The following is a 23,815-nucleotide window of genomic DNA, read 5'->3' on the forward strand; positions in this document are numbered from 1 at the left end:
GATTTGAACCCCGGTCTCTCACACCAAAGGCATGTGTATTATCCACTGCGACATCACCACCCCTATATGCCAGCAGCACTGTAGCGATTGGCCATCCCACAGTACATTGAAGTCAAGGATTGCTCACTCTCAGACTGCAGCATCACCCAGGACAGGATCATCCAGTTCTCGTTCATCACAACGTAGGATGACATTGTGCCAGATGAGAGGGTCACTTTTCTAGCAACTTTGCGTGTGTGATCTGATCTGAACACCTGTCCAAAAGTTCCTTGAAGGAGCTGAGTGAGAGCTGCCTCTTGCCGGTGATATTCCTGAAGCAGGCACTCCACCAGATAATGTGCAGACACAGACACCCCATGCCACCCATCAGTATCTTCGTAACCCCCAAACGAAGCAGGTGTGTCATCCTTCCTCAATGCTCCTGTGATGGTTTTCTGGCCATACAGCCCTGCTTCAGCATCCCTGACGTTCTGCACAATGAGAAGGTAAGCCAGGTGGGCTCTTTCAAACTTAAGGTGAAGCACCTCAGACAGCTGGTTGGCCATGTCATTAGGGGATTTTCCAGAGCGCCTCAGTTCATCCATCACAGTTTTACAGATTGCCTTCTTATGGGTGAGGAAGGTTGGCAAGATGTTTCTGAATCGCTGTGGTAGCATGTCCACCCACTGAGGTTTATCAGCGAACCAGTATTTTTTACATGCCTTACAGCACAGACGTGAAGCAAGGATGTAATATTGCCCACTAGTGCCAAGGATCACTCGGGGTCTTCCCACACCTGAGGACACAACATGAGGATTTGGACAGCTGTAGAGACAGGGCAGGATGTAGTTGTTTCTAAGCCTTTCATTTATACTGTGCTCAGGTTTCCAAATGAAAAAGGGATGGAGCTGGAAGTACTTTGGTGACGGAAGGCCCATGTTTGTCTCTATAAGCTCAGGCTGAGGTGGATAGCGCCACAAGGAGACCATATTCATTAGGTGTCTTACTGGGTGTGATCCTGGCCAGAGCCCCATAGACTCCATCTCTATTTTCATCCAAATTCTTTGATGAATAGAGCAGTTCCAGTGGCTAATATCTTGCAAGTAGCTAGTAACAGGTGCTTCCGTCTGTGCAGACGTCAATGATGCAGGAGCTGTAGGTGCTGATTGTGCTGCAGGAGGTCGTACAGAACCATCAGTCTGTGAAGAAGGACTACACACAGGAGCTGGTGGACTGGGAGAACTAGAGACTGCATGTGATGGTGGTGAAGGCTGTGTCAGAACTGCACGGAACACAAAGCAAAGGAAATAAATGCATATATATATATATATATGCGTGTATAACACATTTAATGCTCGTGTGTTTAACTGTCTTTACTTTTTTTGTTCAAGTAGCTGGGAACAGGGGTTTCAGTCAGTGCAGACGGCATTGGTGCAGGTGGAGGTGCTGATTGTGCTGCTTGAGGTGGTATAAAGCCTTCACCCTGTGAAGAAGGCCTACACACAGGAGCTGATGTTGATGGAGGCTGCAGCAGAGCTGCAAGGAAAAGCACAGGGAGGAAATTAAAAACATATTAAAACACTGAATGTACATGATATGTATTTGATTGTCTTGACTACATTAAATGACTAATCATTATTTATTATTTTATTCTATGTATTTTGTTATTTATTCTAGTAATGCACATTCTGATAATGTTCAAATGTCTGTAAGTAAACAGTCCACTTTTTCACAACAAATAAAAACAGTTTAAATAGCATGCATACAATTCATGAAGTGCACTCACCCTCACCACTGGTATATTCAAACCTTGACAGTAGTTAGAACAAAATAACATGTTTTTTAGAACAGGCAAGAACAGTGCCAAAACAACAAATAAGATAATTAAAAATCAGAAATGGAGGATAAGTCTGTATGTAACCGAATAAGCCTCCAAAACTGATGTGTAAAGTAACCTGTTGTAGATAAGACTGTGGATCCTGTGGCTGCAGATGATCCTAAAAATTAGGCATTATAATTTGAATGGTTTCTCTCCAGTATGTACAATTTTATACCAATTTTATAAGAATTTGACATGGGTATATATAACACACATGACACAATACTTGATTTACTTACTCAGCTGTGTGAGATATTTTGTTGGAGAAATACTCAGCATCATCCTCTCCAGTTCTTCATCCTCCTCCATTACTATAAAATATGACAAATGCATCAGTAGCTAGGCAGGCTTTAAGAATCAATATAAGCAAACTTGCATGAATTTTATTAACTCACCAGGCTGATCAGAGTCAGTAATGGAAGGAACAGGTGGTCTTGCAGCGGAAGCTGATGGTGAGGGCATCGGAGGAGTGTTTTTGGTCATCTGTTTTTGCTGCTGTTTTAAAAGATACTGCTGCAAATTGTACATTTTGCTGCCTGGCACACACTTCTGCCTCATTATAAAGAAAGCATATCCGTCTGCCCTGGTATCCCAAATCTTCCTCCAAGTGTCTTGTGCTCTGGATCCAAATCCAACAGTATTCCTCTGTCAAAACTGGCACTGCGTCTGGCCTTTGAGACAGATACTGTTTAAGATCTTCAATTTCCTTGAAGCTTCTTGAATACTCAAGAAAGGAAATGAGGCTATCCTTGCATGGACCCTCTGGGTTGAACTGCCCAGCCTGTTCTTCTTCCTCAACCTTATCGGACAGGTACAAAGCATAGCTGCCATCATTCTCTAATAACCACTTGAAAGACTTGCCCTTGTACTTGCCGAACTGAAGAATGCATTCTCCCAACACCTCTTGCTTGTCAGAGACATCCCCTCCTCTATGTAACACAACAGAACGGGCGTTCAACTTGACCAGATCTTCTCTTTGAGGTGTTGACTTGTCCTGCAGTAAAGGGTTGTCTTTAATTCTTTTTGCCTCTTCTGATGGGTCCCGGCGTAAATGGCCCGACGGGCCTTTCCTGAAAGACACTTTGACTTTCCCTGGGAAGAACACTGTTTTCTTCATGATGCTGTTCTGAAATCAGAATGTATTCATTAGTGTCTCAGCATAAGCATTTAAATACTTACAGTAACAAAATGAAATAAGACAGTTAATACTAAAGCATCAGTGATATATATAAAAGAGTTATTTTACAATGCTATAATATTCCATAATATTACTGTTTCTTAACTGAATAAATGCAGCCTTAGAGCACGTACTGTTTATTAAATTTGTATTATTTAATATTCATTATTTAAATTGCTTTAAAAATGTTTATATGTATATATAAAAAGTTAACAAGTTAACTAATTAAAAATGTTAAATTATACCATTAAATTGTACACATATATATTGTTACGGTGTTTATTCATTTTGTCATGTTTCTGGTTTGTGGTTTCTCTGTCTTTGGTCTTTTATTCAGTTTGTGCCTTGTTAATTGTAGTCTGTTATCCTAGTCATGTCATTATTAGGTCCCTTGTTTCAGGTGTGTTGTCTTGTTAGGTTGTATGGTCCCGCTCGGTGTTCTGATTTGCCCCAGCTGTGTCTTGTTCCCTTATCCCGTCTGTGTATTTAAATCCTGTCTGCTCTTTTGTTGGGGGTCAGTTATTGAATGTATGTTTTAATGTGCGTACCACGAGTATCTTGTCTGTTCCGAACCTGTAATTAAAGTCTACTGCTGCATTTAGATCCGCCTACTGCCTTTGCTTCCACGCAAATTCATAACATATATATTTGTTTGTAATTTAAATGTAATATATGTGTGTGTCTGATATTAATTACATTATAGGAGGACCAAACCCGCAGAAATTAAATGAATAAATAAACATGTAAACAAATAAAAAGATAAATTTGATAATAGGAAAATAAATAAAGGAATAAACGACTTGATAAAATAAATATGATTTATTCTTTATCAAACTAATTTTTGTATTATTTCCCTTAATTTATTTTCTGCTTTTATTTATTTGCTAATTAATATTTATATTTGGTAAGCAAAACCAACCAATCTAATTATCATGCACATCAAAAAAATGTAAGAATAGATATAAAACTAAAGAAAGAAAAATAAAAATAAATAAAGATTAAAATAAATAAATCTGGAAATAAATACATATTGGAATAAATAAATATACAAATAAATGAATGCATAAATAAATATAAGAATAAATGGAACAAACAAATAAATAAAATAATAAATAAATACAATTAAAAATAATACAAATACATTAAAATATAAAAGCAAAAAATTATAAATTAGGGGAAAAATATAAAAAAATATATTTGATTAAAATGAATCATATTTATTTTATCAAGTCGTTTATTCCTTTATTTATTTTCCTATTATCACATTTATTTATCTATCTATTTATTCATTTATTGATTCATTCATTTTTAATTGCAGGTTTGGTCCTCCATACTACTGCACATTACATCTTACTGCACTGTTAACATATATTTTAAGCATAGTAAGAGATTATGATGAAACATTCACCTTTACAAACAAAGATACTCTTATAAAATAACAGCTGTATTCACAACGAGGAGTTTACTGTTTCTTATAGTCACAATCCATTCAACACGATAACAATACGATTACATGACAATATACATGCAATTTAAATTATAAAATATTTGAATAATAATGTATATGCGGTCACCTGAGGGAAAATCTGTCTGCAGGTAGTTTAGACAGCAACAAAACAAAACAAGTTTGCTGACAAGTCGGTAAACAAATATCTCTCCGTTCGTAAAACGGGTCTCCCCTCCTCCACTGCGAATGACTGACAGATGACACTATGCTTTTTAAACTCCCCGCCACGGAAAAGCGAAACAGCGCCAGGAAGTCTACGTGTGGCCAAAGGTATATTGCATCCGTAGTGTTAAGCACTACCATAGAGAATGAATGGGAAAAGTTAAGGGAAGTTAAGCTTAACCATTTTCGACTCCCGCCGCGAAAGGTCCTCAGTTCAAAACTGGCCGGAAACAAGTGGAGGCATTTTAAATATAAATGCTGCAATTTGCTACAAACCCTTACTTTTGAGACAGTTGAAGGCCATCACACGCGAAAGTTCTAAACTGGGCGGAAACTGTGGGTGGTTTTTGTAAAAATTTCATATGCGATTTTCTGTTGAGCAGGTCAGTACACTTGCAGGGATGTTTGTGGTTCAATCTCTTTAGAAAAGGACAAAAATAAAACAAATGACCATTGAGGTTTCCTGTACAGTAATAAAAAATGTTTTGTCTGCCAACAAAATTAGCAGCTTTTGCCATGTTAAAAACACTGGGCAGTCTATAGTTTAATTTGCTTTTGAACAAGCGTACCCTAGAAGAGGTGGGACTGACATACAAAGCATGTTTCCGTAGTGTAGTGGTTATCATGTTCGCTTTACACGCGAAAGGTTCTCAGTTCTAAACCCGGCGGAAACAAGTGGAGGCATTTTAAATATAAATGCTGCAATTCGCTACAAAACCCTTACTTTTGAGACAGATGAAGGCCATCGTACCAAGGAGCTGTAGGTAGACTGCTATGCCGAATGACCTCTATACTGTTGTTTGTGGAATTTACAGACTGTCACACTGCTTGCAGGGCAGATTATGGGAAGGAGCCATCTTCTAAAAATACTATACTATACTACTATACTATACCTCGACTATACTAACGAGGAGTTGTAGAGACCGGTAGATGTACCCGATCAGAGCGACTTCCAGGAACGGCGTCATGTGTCAAATATGAAGTGTCTGTATAAAACGTGTTACATTATTAAATTAGAGACCTTGTTTTTTAATATGGAGCCTGGTAGGTCAAGTCAATAAGTTCATGCAATTTTTTTTAAGTGCCAGGTCCAAACAAAGAGAGTTTCAGTTCATCTGCACCTGCCAGCTGCTAATGTATTGCAAAATTTCTTTGCTGACCGCACAACAGAGTTTTTCAGAGTTCCTTGGCCAATCACGTTTCGGATCTCCATCTTTGCTGAGCCAATGGCGTTCTCTGGCTTCATTACCACTACTGACATTATACTTGCATTATGGGCAGACAACTCAGCCATCAGTGTCTCACTATTCAATGCCCTCACTGAACATACACCGGACCTTCCGTCTGCCAGCAAGCGCACCCGTTTCCCTTTGAACTCATGCCCATCAAACCTGGTGACTGCCAAAGGCATCTGCGCTTTGAACTTGCAATGGAAGCACCGGTGCTTGACCCATTACTTCCTGGTCCTTCCGGACCCGCCCCATGATGTCTACATCGGTGCAGACCTTCTGATTCGCCTCCAGGCTCATATAGACATTATTAATGAGGTGTTGTGGGCCCCACTGACTTTACAGCCAGCCATTGTTCCAACCAACACTGAGAACCTCCTGTCAGGCCAGACCATTCCAGAGGTCTGCACCTTAGTCAACGAACAGGAAACCGTCGTACCAGCGTACACCAAAGGGGTCGCTGTACGGCTCATCATGCGATGTGGCCAAACCCTAAACCACACTCTGGGTTTTTTTCAACCTTCACCCGAATGCATTGAACTTGGACTCACGCTAGAGGCCACACCCCTCATCGAAGTGTCCTCCCGTGCAGTCTACATCCTTTTCAACAACTGCATGGCAATGGACATCGCCATTCCAAAAGCCTATCGGGTGGGATAGCTAGTGAGCCACGACTTTCCTGATTTTGAACTCAAATTACCAATCATTGGACCCATCCCATCTTCAATGATGCCCGAAGGGAACACAGACAACACAGTGTTCACAACACCCTTCAAGATAATCTCCATCACCTCAGTCATGCCGGAGGACAAAGACCAGGTATGCAGAACAGAACTGACAGATGACCAACACCTTGCAGTATACACTGTCTCCAAACAGCCCGCCTGCGAGACTGATGAAACTGCTGCACCTCTGCCTGCCAACACGACAGACGACACACCAACAGAGGAGCCATACCCAGGATTTGAATCTCAAGTTCAACAAATTCTAAAAGACGCTGATGCAATTAAAGATGATGCAGATCTACAAAGGCTCAAACAAGTCCTTTACAAGTTCAAAGCATCCTTTGCCAAAGACTCTTTAGATTGTGGTCTCACCAAACTCCACACCGTGCGCATCCCAACGCACCCTCAGGCTCCTCCCACTTTTGTCAGGCAGTACAAGATCCCCATCGCATCACACGAACCGGTGCAAGAGATCATCGATTCCATGCTTGAAAAAGGTGTCATCCGTCCATGCAACAGCACCTATTCTGCCCCGATCTGGCCCGTAATCAAACCAAACGGCAAGTGGCGACCCACCATTGACTACAGGAAACTGAATCAACAGGTGCCACTATCACGATGGCCCATGACCCAGCTGGAGCAAGAAATACCCAGAATCAGAGGTGTCACAATCTTCTCTACACTTGATGTGGCCTCTGGATTCTGGACCATACCCGTGCACCCAGAAGACCAGCACAAGCTAGCTTTCACTTTCGGCAACAGACAATTCACTTTCACCAGGTGTCCGTTCGGCTATGCCAACTCGCCTGCTGAGTTCAACATCTTCCTGAACAAAGCATGCCCAGATGCCAGAATGAGAGGTAACCTCATCTACGTAGACGATGTTCTAATGAAAAGCAAAACAGTGGCTGACCACTTAAAAGAGATAGACTATGTTTTGAACCAATTGTCAACTGCCGGCGCCAAGATCGCTCTCCACAAAGGACAGTGGTGTCGAACCAAGGTCAACTACGTAGACCTACTGATTGGGTCACAGGGCATCGAACCGCAGTCCAATCGCATTCAAGCCGTCCAAAACATCAAACCACCCACCAACATCTCAGAACTGCGAAGTTTTCTTGGGGTGTGTAATTACTCACGGCAGTTCATCGAAAGCTACTCAGACATTGCAAAACCTCTGACAGCCCTTCTAAAAAAAGACTGCCCATTTGTCTGGACTGAAGTTCAAGACAATGCCATGAATGAGCTGAAACATCACCTGTGCACAGCTCCATGTCTGGCTTACCCTGATCCACAAAGAGAGTTCTACTTAGAAGCTGGATTCTCCAGCCACTGTCTCAGCGCTGGCCTATACCAACGCCACGATCAAGACAAAAGAGTAGTCGCGTATGCCAGCAAGACACTCCTGCCACCAGAGACTAAATTCTCAGATTGTGAAAAAGCTCTGCTCTGCACCGTATGGGCCATCCAAAGATTCTCCAACTACATTGGAGCCCAGAAGGTTATTATAGAGACCTGCCACCAGCCTGTCATGTTCCTCAACAGCCAACGTATCAGAGATGGCGTGGTCACCAATTCATGCATTGCCACGTGGTTAATGGCCCTCCAGGGGCGCAATGTCGAGGCACGATATGCTCAGAACCACAAATCTGCGCTAGGCAACGGCCTGGCAGCCTGCCAAAACTGCTCTGATATCACACCAGCTGCGACGGTGGCTGTACAAGAACCCCAACAGCAACAACTAACCTGTCACAGGTATTTTGAAGAAAAGGCGTGCCAAGGTATGCCCACAGCCTATGTCGATGGATGCTCCTACAACCAAGAGGGCATTCGTCAAGCAGGAGCGGGTGTGCTATGGATAAATGACTGCCCGTGCCCACCTCAACACTTCAAGTTGGGCCCCCAGTCATCACAATATGCTGAGGTAGCAGCCATTCTCATAACTCTGCAAATCGCATCGACACATAACATCAGAGAACTCCTTATCTGCACAGACTCTAACTATGCCAGACTCAGTTTCACATGCCACCTTCCAGGCTGGAAACAAAATGGCTTTAAGACTTCAAAGAACAAGCCTGTCACACACCAACACCTGTTCCAGGCATGTGATGACATCACAAGCACACACAACATGATTGTCTACTGGAAAAAGGTGAAAGGACACTCGAGACAACCAGGCCTTGACAAAGACTTGAATGATAAAACTCGCCAAGACTGGCGCACTACACGGTAATCTGTGGTCACCGCCAATCCAACCACCTACCTCTAACGTGGCAGTGCTAACCCGCAGCAAAAGAACATTCCCTGCAGCAGTGCCCACCTCTCAGCCTCTAACGCTGGCTCCGCAGATGTCAAACAACGACATAGCCGACATGCAAACCTCTGACACATCTATAAAGACCTTGCTAAACCACCTCTCAGACCCCTCCAACCACCCAACCATCTGACCTCACTGACAACCCGTGCCTAAGACGACTGCATGACATCAAGCACATGCTGCGCGTGATCGAAAACATTCTGTGGTATGCACCTGATGGCATCACAGCGCCAAGGCTTGTGGTGCCACAATGCCTAAGGGGGGTCATGCTAATGTATGCCCACGACGCGCCATGTGCCGGACACCACGGCATCAGAGCCACTTATAAGACACTGAAGCAAGTGGCATACTGGCCATGCATGCAGGAACATGTGGCAGAATATGTCAGAGAATGCTTGGTCTGCTGCCAGTTTCAACCGGCAAACCCAAACCACATAGCTCCACTGCAACGCAGAAGACTCACATTCCCATGGTCAGACCTCCAAATCGACTGGGTAGGACCTCTGCCCAGGTCGACGAGGGTCAACAAATACTTTCTCACGGTTGTGTGCCAGTTCACAAAGTGGGTAGAGTGCCTTCCAGCACCCAACGATACTGCCCAGACCACGGCATACCTCCTGATGAACCACATCTTCTCCAGGTTCGGACTGCCACTGACAGTCAACTCAGATAGAGGCACTCACTTCACAGCTGAGATTATGCAGCAGATCTGGAAACTCCTGGGAGTTCAAGTTCAACTACACGTCAGCCATCATCCGATCTCATCTGGCCAAGTGGAACGTTCAAACCGGACCGTGGTCAGTATGCTGAAAAAGTATGTGTCTGCCAATCAGAAAGACTGGGATGTGAAACTCCCGCTGGTGTTAATGGCCCTCAGGGCCACCCCGCAGGACTCAACTCACGTGTCTCCCTTCGAACTAATGACTGGGCGGCAAATGACACTGCCACTGCATCTGTTGTATCAGCCAGGAGACTCCAACCTAGTGACAGCCTGCACCACTCACCAGTACCTCGACGAGCTACACCAGCACCTGAAAGCCACCTTTGGCCTTCGCCCAACAACAGCTTCAAAAGAGTGCCGAAGGCCAGAAAGCATACTATGACCAGAAAGCGTCAAACAAGGAACTGGACGTGGGCGACAGGGTCTGGTATCATAGCTTCACACAACCATCCCACATAGCCTCCCATCGGCTGTCAAAGAAATTCCTGCCCCACTGGACAGGACCTCATGAGATCGTTGACAAACTCTCCCCGGTGGCGTACCGAATCCAACTAAGCCGGGGACAGAAAGATGCAGTTTTCAAATGGGTCCACCGCAATCAAATTAAAAGACATGTGGCTGCGGGAAGGGAAAGGCGGGGAGGGGCCAATGCAAACTAACCTGATTACCGTCCTAGGAGCGAAAAGACTGTCCTGTCCAACCAAGGACAACCCTCGCTGACCTACTCCCTCTCTCTCTCCCCCTTTCTCTCCCCCTCTACCCTTTTTGCTCTCACCAGGATGCTGCTGTGGTTTGCCATCCTGTGCCTTCAGTCGACCAGAGGCCAGCCGCAATCGGAGATCATCTCACCAGGTCCGGCATCAGGCATCGTCCTGAGGGAACAACCGGGACTCCTGATCACCAACTGCCGGACCCACACCCAGAAAGTATATGTTCGACTAGACCCGCGTAATGTTTACAGAGCACATTACCCCAGCGCAGTGGCCCAATACAGTTGGGCCGGTGCCCGATGGACAGAGGACTCCCTCACTCACGCTGAGGCCGATGTCAGGCACATGCTCAACCAACTTGAGAAAATGACTGTCACACAAGCGGAGCTAAGTGGACACAACCGCCGCTCCAAACGGTTCCTTGGAGCTTTGCTCGGAGCCGGCGCTGCCGTCGGAACTCTGTTTAACATCGGTATGTCTAGTGTCAACTCAGTGAACTTAGCCACCGTGAGACGGCACGTGGCCGAAATTCGGACTGAAATCCCACAGATAAAAGAGCAACTCAACACACAAAGTGCCTCCCTTCAGACCATCGGCAAGACTTTGAGGGGAACTGTGGTGGTTCTCAACACTCACAGCGTCCTGCTGACCCAGACCGTGAACTCTATGAAACAGCTGTTTACGGTTTTCCAGAATGACTTTGCTCAAACTCAGCTGGTCACAGCCCTGATGGCAGACATGCTGCGGGAGGTGAGCTCTTCCATTGACAGCCTAGCCATGGGAAGGATTCCACCGTACCTGATACCCTTAAGCCTTGTCCAAACGGTGCTGGCTTCCGCCGTCACCACGCCAACTGACCCTCTACAAATACACCTCGCCTACTCTCTGGGCAGCGCCATCCCCCTCTACGTCGACCCCGAGCAAAGGGAAGTGGGTTTTCTCCTGAACCTGCCCATCATAGAGTCAAGCCGAATTTACAGACTCAAGGACATTGTCAATGTCGGGTTTTGGAAAGATAACACCCACGTCAAGATCCGCACTCCCGACGTAGTGGCCTATCACGACAGTGACCCACAGCTGTACCTGGCCCCGAACCTGCACATGTGCACGTTGACTAAAGACATTCACTATCTCTGCCCTAGCAAACCCTTCCTCAGAGACAACACTGATGGAATCTGCGGATTGCAACCCATGGCCAGCAACACCCGGTGTCCTGCCGAAGCCAAGTCACGCACTCAAGTCACAGAGACGCAAGCAGAAATTGTAGGTGACAGATGGCTCGTTAACACTCCAGTGCGCACGGCTACGCTCACCTACGACCAGCACGACACTGCCACCCGTGTCACCCTGCTCGACCAGAGCATGTGGATTCAGGTACCAAAAGGTGCCATCCTCCATCTAGATGATCTAGCTTTGTACCATCTTCCAAGCAACGAGTACGAATCAGAACTGGAAATCCCCTCCTTTTTCAAGAACCGTAATTTCACCCTGGATCCAGAACTGAAATTGGGGATTGAAGAAGGGGGATCCCAGCTAATTGACATTGCCCCCATCGATACCGCCCTCCAAGCGCTGTCTCGACTGCCCATCCTGACATCCTCACCTGTTGTCCAAGCCTGGACCGCAGCCGACACCGCGCTGTGTATCTCTATGGTAGTCAGCCACATCCTGTCACTAGGCCTGGCCTTCATCCTGTATAGGAGGCTCAACGAGATGCGAACATCGACAGCCAAGCTCACGAAAGCCGTGTCTGGAGGTTTCCGACGGAACCCCCGGAAAGAGGGGATCACACCAGACACCGCTTTGAATCTCATCGAGCTGAGCCCTCAGCCTCAATAACCACCTGCTACAAAACCCTCATGATTCACCTGCCATCCGCCATTGTGATGATTGTCGTCCGATGATGTCTCCACAGAGACGTCATCCGACGAAAAGGGGGACAGTAGAGTATGAGCGCAGAATCATGGAGTCAGCATTCCTTAACACAATAAACACACGTTAACAGGGGTTTCTAAAGCCCCAACCTATGACTCTTCCAATTCTAAATCTTCCGTTAGCGCCAGCCAGTCTGGAGGGTAGATTAGTTTGTGACACCTTTACAGCGTAATGAGTCCCCACAGAGATCCTCGCGCGATCCTGATTTGTTCGCGAGCCAACATCCAAGAAGACCGTTATCTCCAAACCCCCCCCCCCCCAGCGAGGAAGGAATGCCAGATGCGCAAATGGACAACACACACACACACACACACACACACATATATGCATCTATAACATTAAAACCCAGAAATGAGTGATTATGAAATGTAAACATGATGTATTCCTGTATGTTTGAAGTTTATACCGTATCCTGTCTATCTAGGACTGTTAGTTATGTAGTTGAACCTTGCGGACTTCTATAAAGGTCTAAGAGTTTATATATATCCTTGTATGCGTAACAAACACGGAGTGATTGGTATTAAACGAAATCGCTCAACTTGCTCGAGCCAAATATATGTAAGAAGTTAATGAAAAAAATATTCTACTATGTTTTTCCCATCTTTGTAAGTGAAAGGCCAAACGCTCGTCCTCATAAAACACGCGAATGAGGTCATCAGATTAAGACAAAGGGAATATCGGGCGCCAAAAATCTGTGAGTTGCTATTGGACTGTGCTTCCACAGAAAGGGGCGTTTAGTTTCATTTTAAAAGACCGCGACACGGCTCAACTCTCTCTCTTCTTCGTGCTATTCTTCCTGTGTATGTCCTGCGACCTAGTCGCTTTATTTTATCTTCGGTTTTATTTTACGTTTAACTCAGTCTTTTATTTGATGCTCAGTTCTTGTCGGCAGACCGAACACAGCATTTTACGTTTTGATAGAAGTCCTATATCCTCCGGGTGAAAGGACTCCTCCACAGCATACCTTTAAGACTTTCGAATTTCCCGCGAGCAAAACACGCCCTCGAAACACCGAAAGGACGCTTCCAGCTCACCAACTACGAGGACATCCACACCCACACACGCCGGCTTGTCCAGCGACATAAAGGTCCAGTGCAAGTATAATTCAATCCAGATTCCAGCGCGTTAAAGTGTGTATTTTCCTTGTTGGTTCTTAAGGTTCAACTGTGGTAACAATCTTTGTTTTCCTGTCTTCTACTTTTCTTTCTTACTGTTTTTGTTTTTATTGTTCGATATATTCATTTTACATGTAGTTATATTGTCTAGTTCATTTTTATTAAACCCATTATACTCTTGATTGTCTCTGTTTGTTGGTCACGGAACAAAGCCTCTTTAATGTACGATCTAAAGCTACGAGCTGATACTGATAAAGTTAACTAATTTGATTAGTAAACTGATACTAAGGATAAACCTTTTTGAGAATTGGTAACGCATATCGAACAAGCAGCTCGGTGGACGAACTGATTAGTTGGGATAACAGTTGCAGTAACTCTATTAAGGTATTCCGAAAATTAATATAGCCCGCCTGCATATGAATTATATACTTAATTAATTACAATTCGTTGTGTTAATTAACTATATATCTCTGAAGCAGACGCGTGAGCTATATAATCCCTATTTGGGTGAATTTTATGTATGATGATATCAATCAATCACTGTTGATTCCAAATTAATAATTGTTGAATATTTGTTCCCCAAACCTGAGCTAAGATTCTTTACACACTCCACCCCATGCCCCCAAACCCATGACATTTCATTCCAAGAAATTTCCAAGAATCCTTGCCATGAAATTCTACTGCATCTTCTTCCGGTAAACATCACAACATGTTATTTCGTGAAATTCAGTTGAATCCGATTCAATCAACGTGTCCATTTTTTCTGAAATGTCATGACTTGAAATTCCAAGTGCCATAGAATCCCATACATTGCACTAAAGTGTTACTTTAAAGGCCATGTACTGCAGGTCAGTGTTACTTTAATGTTTGGTTAATTCTAGCATGAACTGAATTGCAGTGCTTTGTCAACATTACTGCATTTCTTGATAAACTTGCCAGAGGGTTAAAGACTCTAGCTTGGGCCCGCAGCCAATAGTTAGGTTTGTCAGAAGTGGGATTCGAACCCACGCCACCAGGGGAGACTGCGACCTGAACGCAGCGCCTTAGACCGCTCAGCCATCCTGACATGATGGCCAGTGGTGAGCAGCATTTTTGCACCTACACGGAATGGCAGGTGATCTAGAATCTAGAGCTTCACCGCTCACCTGAGTCAGAGCACATACCTCGTTGGCGCAGTTAGGCAGTGCGTCAGTCTCATAATCTGAAGGTCGTGAGTTCGAGCCTCACACGGGGCAGAATGGTTCTTTTTGATACACGGGACCGTGTAAATAAAGGAGCTGCTTTCTGTTTTCCCTTTTATGCCTTTGTCCATTTCTTCATATGCACTGTAATTGAAATCCAGTGTTTTTTTAAGACTAATGTTGAACAAATGCAGTAATAGTATTACTCTCATATTCATGTCATATGTGTCAGTGTTGTTACAATGTTTTGTTAAGGCTTATATCATTCTTTCATTCTAATGGCATGTCTTGTTAATGCTAATGTAATGTTTTACATGACATTCCTTGAATCTTGTGTCATGACACTCCACCCCATGCCCCCAAACCCATGACATTTCATTCCAAAAAATTTCCAAGAATCCTTGCCATGAAATTCTACTGCATCTTCTTCCGGTAAACATCACAACATGTTATTTCGTGAAATTCAGTTGAATCCGATTCAATCAACATGTCCATTTTTTCTGAAATGTCATGACTTGAAATTCCAAGTGCCATAGAATCCCATACATTGCACTAAAGTGTTACTTTAAAGGTCATGTACTGCAGGTCAGTGTTACTTTAATGTTTGGTTTATTCTAGCATGAACTTAATTGCAGTGCTTTGTCAACATTACTGCATTTCTGGATAAACTTGCCAGAGGGTTAAAGACTCTAGCTTGGGCCCGCAGCCAAAGGTTAGGTTTGTCAGAAGTGGGATTCGAACCCACGCCTCCAGGGGAGACTGCGACCTGAACGCAGCGCCTTAGACCGCTCGGCCATCCTGACATGACGGCCAGTGATGAGCAGCATTTTTGCACCTACACGGAATGGCAGATGATCTAGAATCTAGGGGTCAACGCTCACCCGAGTCACAGCACATGCCACGTTGGAGCAGTTAGGCAGCGCGTCAGTCTCATAATCTGAAGGTTGTGAGTTCGAGCCTCACACGGGGCAGAATTGTGCTTTTTGATACACGGGACCGTGTAAATAAAGGAGCTGCTTTCTGTATTCCCTCTTATGCCGTTGTCCATTTCTTCATATGCACTGTAATTGAAATCCAGTGTTTTTTTAAGACTAATGTTGAACAAATGCAGTAATAGTATTACTCTCATATTCATTTCATATGTGTCAGTGTTGTTACAATGTTTTGTTAAGGCTTATATCATTCTTTCATTCTAATGGCATGTCTTGTTAATGCTAATGTAATGTTTTACATGACATTCCTTGAATCTTGTGTCATGACACTCCACCCCATGCCCCCAAACCCATGACATTTCATTCCAAGAAATTTCCAAGAATCCTTGCCATGAAATTCTACTGCATCTTCTTCCGGTAAACATCACAACATGTTATTTCGTGAAATTCAGTTGAATCCGATTCAATCAACATGTCCATTTTTTCTGAAATGTCATGACTTGAAATTCCAAGTGCCATAGAATCCCATACATTGCACTAAAGTGTTACTTTAAAGGTCATGTACTGCAGGTAAGTGTTACTTTAATGTTTGGTTTATTCTAGCATGAACTGAATTGCAGTGCTTTGTCAACATTACTGCATTTCTTGATAAACTTGCCAGAGGGTTAAAGACTCTAGCTTGGGCCCGCAGCCAAAGGTTAGGTTTGTCAGAAGTGGGATTCGAACCCACGCCTCCAGGGGAGACTGCGACCTGAACGCAGCGCCTTAGACCGCTCGGCCATCCTGACATGACGGCCAGTGGTGAGCAGCATTTTTGCACCTACACGGAATGGCAGATGATCTAGAATCTAGGGCTTCACCGCTCACCCGAGTCAGAGCACATGCCTCGTTGGCGCAGTTAGGCAGCACGTCAGTCTCATAATCTGAAGGTCCTGAGTTCGAGCCTCACACGGGGCAGAATGGTGCTTTTTGATACACGGGACCGTGTAAATAAAGGAGCTGCTTTCTGTATTCCCTCTTATGCCGTTGTCCATTTCTTCATATGCACTGTAATTGAAATCCAGTGTTTTTTTAAGACTAATGTTGAACAAATGCAGTAATAGTATTACTCTCATATTCATTTCATATGTGTCAGTGTTGTTACAATGTTTTGTTAAGGCTTATATCATTCTTTCATTCTAATGGCATGTCTTGTTAATGCTAATGTAATGTTTTACATGACATTCCTTGAATCTTGTGTCATGACACTCCACCCCATGCCCCCAAACCCATGACATTTCATTCCAAAAAATTTCCAAGAATCCTTGCCATGAAATTCTACTGCATCTTCTTCCGGTAAACATCACAACATGTTATTTCGTGAAATTCAGTTGAATCCGATTCAATCAACATGTCCATTTTTTCTGAAATGTCATGACTTGAAATTCCAAGTGCCATAGAATCCCATACATTGCACTAAAGTGTTACTTTAAAGGTCATGTAATGCAGGTCAGTGTTACTTTAATGTTTGGTTTATTCTAGCATGAACTGAATTGCAGTGCTTTGTCAACATTACTGCATTTCTTGATAAACTTGCCAGAGGGTTAAAGACTCTATCTTGGGCCCGCAGCCAAATGTTGGTTTGTCAGAAGTGGGATTCGAACCCACGCCTCCAGGGGAGACTGCGACCTGAACGCAGCCCCTTAGACCGCTCGGCCATCCTGACATGACGGCCAGTGGTGAGCAGCATTTTTGCACCTACACGGAATGGCAGATGATCTAGAATCTAGGGGTCAACGCTCACCCGAGTATCAGCACATGCCACGTTGGCGCAGTTAGGCAGCGCGTCAGTCTCATAATCTTTAGGTTGTGAGTTCGAGCCTCACACGGGGCAGAATGGTGCTTTTTGATACACGGGTCCGTGTAAATAAAGGAGCTGCTTTCTGTATTCCCTTTTATGCCTTTGTCCATTTCTTCATATGCAATGTAATTGAAATCCAGTGTTTTTTTAAGACTAATGTTGAACAAATACAGTAATAGTATTACTCTCATATTCATGTCATATGTGTCAGTGTTGTTACAATGTTTTGTTAAGGCTTATATCATTCCTTCATTCTAATGGCATGTCTTGTTAATGGCAATGTAATGTTTTACATGACATTCCTTGAATCTTGTGTCATGACACTCCACCCCATGCCCCCAAACCCATGACATTTCATTCCAAGAAATTTCCAAGAATCCTTGCCATGAAATTCTACTGCATCTTCTTCCGGTAAACATCACAACATGTTATTTCGTGAAATTCAGTTGAATCCGATTCAATCAACATGTCCATTTTTTCTGAAATGTCATGACTTGAAATTCCAAGTGCCATAGAATCCCATACATTGCACTAAAGTGTTACTTTAAAGGCCATGTACTGCAGGTCAGTGTTACTTTAATGTTTGGTTAATTCTAGCATGAACTGAATTGCAGTGCTTTGTCAACATTACTGCATTTCTTGATAAACTTGCCAGAGGGTTAAAGACTCTAGCTTCAGAGTCAAAGGTTAGGTTTGTCAGAAGTGGGACTCCAACCCACGCCTACAGGGGAGACTGGGACTTGAACGCCAGCTGCCGAAGGATAGTCCGTCAAAATGGGGATAATGTTGAACAGGGTTAAAGACTCTAGCTTGGGCCCGCAGCCAATGGTTAGGTTTGTCAGAAGTGAGATTCGAACCCACGCCACCAGGGGAGACTGCGACCTGAACGCTACCTGACAGCCGTGCGGCTGTTTCACAACAGCCAATCAAGCGCGAGCACTCCATCATTGTTGAGCGAATGGCGTTCTCGGACTTCATCTTTGTCAGAGTTCCTCGGCCAATCACGCGTCGTATCTTCATCTTTGCTTGGCGAATGGCGTTATCGGGCTTCATCTTTTTCAGAGTTCCTTGGCCAATCACGTTTCGGATCTCCATCTTTGCTGAGCCAATGGCGTTCTCTGGCTTCATTTTTGAGAGGATTCTTTGGCCAATCACGCATCGAATCTTCATCTTTCAGGCGCCGTGGAGAGACGGGCTCTTTTTTATTCTCAGGTATACCCGCGCCGAAGTATTGCCGTTCATTCATCGAATGTCAACAAGTAAGATAAACTACATTAACAACAATACAATAATACATATTTCATTTTCTTCTCGTATTTTATGACCCATTAAGGTGTTTATTGTTATGATCTATCGCGATCTTGATCTGCTGGCAACCTCAGCATTTCATCTTAATGTGTTGATGAACTACATTAACATCAGCAACATATTTTTCAAATATTGCTAACTTTTTCTCGTATGTTATGCTGCATTAAGGTACTTTTTAATGTTATGATCTATATATCTTGATGAGCTAGTATATTGCAGCACTTTTCTATTACACTATTTTTTGATAAACTACAATCTACATTAACAACAACATATTTTAATTTGCATTTTAAAATGTAAAGTTGTTTAGTGTCATGATCAGTCTTGATGTAGTATACTGCAGCACTTCTCATGTTATTGTCTCCAATGATGAATTACATTAACAATAATATATTCGTGGATTTTTACCTTTCAGTGTTCTTTAAGGTGTGTTTAAAAATGTCAATATCGATCATGATTCTGGTATGTTATTGTTTAGTGTTTAATTATAGTAGTACTGTATCAAATACAGTAATAAGTAGTAAAGCGTTAGTAGCTAAAAAGACTAAACATGTTTCAAATGTTCCAGAGATGTCTAAAAAGTCACACAAGGCCATGGGGGACGATGAGTGGATGTCCCGTCTGCGGCGGTTTGCCAGCACAGGGGTTTGGAAAATAAAAATAAAAATTTTGCTTTTTATTTATAAAGCTTGCTAAAGTGATACCACCTTTTACCGTGGATAACAATGTTGGCTATATCTAGTCCCATAGCTCCTCCAACGATTAAATAGGCAGAGACAATTTCTGATAGGCTTTGGGTTTTGCTCATTTATTCAAAAAAGTATTTTGTATAAAGCTTTTAAATCTTACCTCAAACAAAGTTGATGTGTCAGCAGTCCATTACCATTACCTATATCAATAATATTTATGTTAGGATTAATTTAGGATCAATTACATGGATTAATATATCCATGTAATTGACTATCTAATTCTAAGCTGCAAACAAATATATATATATATATATATATATATATATATATATATATATATATATATATATTTGCATCTTAGAATTAGACAGTCAATTACAATTTCATCTGCGATTTGCAGTTAGGCTCCATTAATTAGTGTATAATTGTAAATAAAAATAAAATATATATATATAATGTGAATATAATTAATTTGTGGCCACTGTGTGTATTTCTCCAAATATCAAAATATACGTATCCACAGATTACGAAGGACAGGTTTTATTTATGACCTCATTACAGATATAAAAACACAAGCAAACAAAAACATTTAGAAATGATTTGGATTTTAAAAATTGCCAAAGAGACCAGTTAGTATTGAATTTATTTTTATTGGGTGTTATATTTATTTTTATACAGCTTCTCCTTGCTGTTTCTGCTCTCAGACTCTTGCTGGTGTACAGGGACGGATTGTCCTGATTAAATGTATAAATGTCTGTGAATGTTAGATTTTGGCATGCCTGTGCGTAATTAGATCGGTAAAATGTACCACGAATGAAAGATGAATACAACCTGTTTTCCTCATTCTTGATTGTTCTTTTACCAGACCACAAGTGCTCCACCTGCATCCACTCCTACCGCTGTCCCAACCTCTACCTCAGCCCCGACCTTTACACGGCCTGCACTTAACTTATCAATGGTAAAGCATTATTTTAATATTTGAGTAGATTACCTCCTCCACAAGCAATGATCTCCGGAATTTCCCAATGCCTTTTATTGGTAGGCTGGAAGATTATTTGTGTATTCTTCAATAGGGAATTCATATCATCAAATTTCCAATGCATGTATGATATTACATGAATGTCAATCTGTTCAATAATCTCCTTCTTTTAGTTTACAAAGCCACGATTTGGGGGATCCATTAGTTCAGCAGCCAAACCCAGCCTAAATGTACAAAGGCGGATTCAGGTAATTTAAAAAGACCTTAATATGTTTCATCATCATCATCTTTATTATGGTTGTTGATAATGTACAATATGTATCTTTATAGCCTGGTAGTCACAGTCCGCCTCCTTCAGCCAGACCCAGTCTTTCACCTTCATCCAGTCCTTCTCATTCAAGCATTCAACCGGTAGCCAGTGCTTCTCCTTCTGCAGCCAGACCTCCTTAAACCAGTCCGTCTCCTGCACCCAGACCTGCTTCTGCAGCCAGACCTCCTTCTGCAGCCAGACCCCCTTCAGCCAGTCTGTCTCCTGCAGCCAGACCTCCTTCTGCAGCCAGACCTCCTTCAGCCAGTCTGTCTCCTGTAGCCAGACCTCCTTCTGCAGCCAGACCTCCTTCTGCAGCCAGACCTCCTTCAGCCAGTCTGTCTCCTGCAGCCAGACCTCCTTCAGCCAGTATGTCTCCTGCAGCCAGACCTCCTTCAGCCAGTCTGTCTCCTGCAGCCAGACCTCCTTCAGCCAATCCGTCTCCTGAAGTCAGACCTCCTTCTGCAGCTAGTCCGACTCTTACATCCTTGGTGAGTGCCCATCTATTTTTTGTGGCATCTCTTACTTCCTGTGTGTGAAGTACATGTACATGTGGCTTATTCTAAAAATTAGGGGGTACATTACAAAAATTACTGTTGGTTTATGTTTCCCTGGTGAATTTGTCAACCATTACAAACAAATTGAATGTTAAACTTCAAGTAAAACATGTATATGAGTGTTATTTTTTTCCATTTAGCCATGTATACAGTGATTTTTTTTAAAAATCATTTGAGAACCAGTTCTCAAATCTGCCTTAAATATAATTTTGTTTGAAGAAAATATAGGCTAATTATCATAAATGGACATGAAATGTCCCCTAATGCCCCTTTATAGAATTACTTGTATGCAAACTTGAGAGAAACAATGTTTTAATATTACATCTCTAATCTTTCATTGCTTTTGAATCAGGAGGAGCATGTTGCCCCTTCTATGCACGGACCTGCTCCTGCATCCGAGCCAGATCAATTTTGGCTGCCCACTAAAATGAGGCAGACAATCCCCTCACAGGATCAGAGGTGGATTGCTTCTGCGATCTTTCACTCTGGCAGACTTAGGACAGACTTGAAGCTCTGGTATGAGCCACCCGTCCCTTCCCTCATCTACCACCAGGCTCCATCTCCAGATCGCTTTTTTAATCACAGGCTTCTGGTGTGGATGCCCTACCACTTGTGGAAGTTCAGACTGTTCTGTCCTGCATGTGGGAAGCAGCTGACTGGATATGGCCTCCACAAGAGAGCACGGAAGGTCCTGGACATCGACAGGTACTGCCTTATGGTAACAGAGACTCTCAGGTGTACTGTGTGTTGCCTGAGTTACCTGTCTACCAATCAGACTGTCCTGGACCAGCTCGATGTGCCCCATAGAAGACTTTTCCGTCTGATTTTGACACAGAAGTGAGTTAAAATCTACACGCCTTGTACAGAATTTTGTAATGTGTTTATAATAAAGTCATTCATATTTCAAAATTAATAATTTATTTTCTGAAGCAGAAATGTGTAATATGAAGTAAATGCAAAATAAAAGTGTATTTTATTTACCATAAAATAAATTACATAAGCAAATCTTCTCTTTTACACAAAGGTAAGCTTGTGACATTCGTGTCATACGCATGCTGAGGGAACGGACGCTGGGCAACAGTCGCACAAGACTTGTCAAACAGCTGAGGGAGAACCACGGGGAGGAGTGGCTTGACCGTTTGGCGCACTATATGGAGGAGTGTGCTGGTTTTATCAACCGCCCCAGCCTCTTACCTGTCATGTGCCAAAAGCCTCCAGAGCCCATTGATGTCCCTACTAACAAGTGGCTGCTGTCAGTTTATGGGAGGGACATTATCAGTCGCATAGACCACATCAAGGCAAGCATAACCTCCACGTCTGGGACCATTTTGAAAATGGACTCAACCAAACAGGTAATTGTTTGACATTATTACTGATGTTTTAACTGTTGTGAAGTTTGAAAATGATTTGTGTTATGCTTTATTAATATTTTTAATTTGGTTGATTTTAGATCACAAAGAAGTTGGCAGGCACAGCCAGGGGAACAGCACAGTGGGTGACTTCTGTTGGCAATGAGACAGGACAAATTCTTATCAGTGTCTTGACTGCTCAGGAAGGTCCAGCACTGGACACCATGGTCTCCGGACTGATTAACAGGTACAGCCAGGCGGCCGTGGCTCCACCACTGCTGCTGTACGTGGACTGTGGCTGCTGCATAGAGAAGGGGCAAAGCAAGCTACAGGCCAGATTTGGAGGATGGCCTGACCTCAATATCAGGCTGGACATCTGGCACTTCATGCGTCGGCTGGCAGTGGGGTGCACCACTGATGCTCATCCTCTATACCCAGTCTTCATGTCACGTCTCTCTGCGTGCATTTTTGAATGGGACCCAGATGATGTGGCTTTGTTGCGGCGGGCAAAGAGAGAGCAACTGCAGGAGGAAGGTGTGCCTGTCATCACAGATAACCTTGTGGACCGACGCATCACCAAAAAAGAGCTGGCGCTCTATTGCCGTCGGAGGACTCGTGGGGTGGAGTCCACAACCCGCTACCTTGACAGGCTTCTGCAGGAACTGAAGGGGGATAAGGGGAGAGATATGATGGGGGTTCCTTTGCTGGACACAGTGAGGATAGAGCACATCTGGCGTGTTTGAGATGAGGCATGTTAAGTGATCCAGGATCCGCCAGGTGTGTTTCTCTACACTGTGACGGGCACCACCACCACCAAGGGAGGATTAGTTCTCATGAAGTACAGATGTGCTAGGGGCTCGACCTCACTTGAATCTTTCCACTGCCACCTAAACAGGTTCATTCCAGGTTTGTGGCTCATTGTGTTTGCAGTATAGTATATATTCAACACAATAGAACATCTAATATCACTTTATATTTTCTGAAGGAACTCATTATCCCAGTTTCATGATTTTCATTGTTCACTTCTTTACAGGAACCAGTGCTAAAACACTGAATTTTCAGTTGTATCTCCTGGAAGGCCTGAACAGGTGGAACCAAGACCAGGCAGCAGCATCAATTTCCACAAAATCCTCCCCTCTTCTCACCTACGTAGGGCAGGTGGTGCAAAGCATCAACACCAACAGCCTAAATGTTTTTGGAGAGAAGCTTGTCCCCAC

General features: G+C 43.4%; 4 non-coding genes across 4 annotated transcripts; all 4 read right to left on the reverse strand.

Moving 5' to 3' along the window:
* Positions 1 to 14,439: 14,439 nt before the first annotated feature.
* Positions 14,440 to 14,522, reverse strand: trnal-cag (transfer RNA leucine (anticodon CAG)). Its single transcript has one exon. It is a non-coding gene; the product is annotated as a tRNA-Leu (tRNA).
* Positions 14,523 to 15,357: 835 nt separating this feature from the next.
* On the reverse strand, positions 15,358 to 15,440 carry trnal-cag (transfer RNA leucine (anticodon CAG)). Its single transcript has one exon. It is a non-coding gene; the product is annotated as a tRNA-Leu (tRNA).
* An 834-nt stretch (positions 15,441 to 16,274) lies between these two features.
* Positions 16,275 to 16,357, reverse strand: trnal-cag (transfer RNA leucine (anticodon CAG)). Its single transcript has one exon. It is a non-coding gene; the product is annotated as a tRNA-Leu (tRNA).
* Positions 16,358 to 17,191: 834 nt separating this feature from the next.
* Positions 17,192 to 17,274, reverse strand: trnal-cag (transfer RNA leucine (anticodon CAG)). Its single transcript has one exon. It is a non-coding gene; the product is annotated as a tRNA-Leu (tRNA).
* Positions 17,275 to 23,815: the final 6,541 nt, after the last annotated feature.

This window comes from Siphateles boraxobius, unplaced genomic scaffold, assembly GCF_051911475.1.
Source record: "Siphateles boraxobius isolate OS27281-9 unplaced genomic scaffold, OSU_SipBor_1 23, whole genome shotgun sequence".
Taxonomy (NCBI): domain Eukaryota; kingdom Metazoa; phylum Chordata; class Actinopteri; order Cypriniformes; family Leuciscidae; genus Siphateles; species Siphateles boraxobius.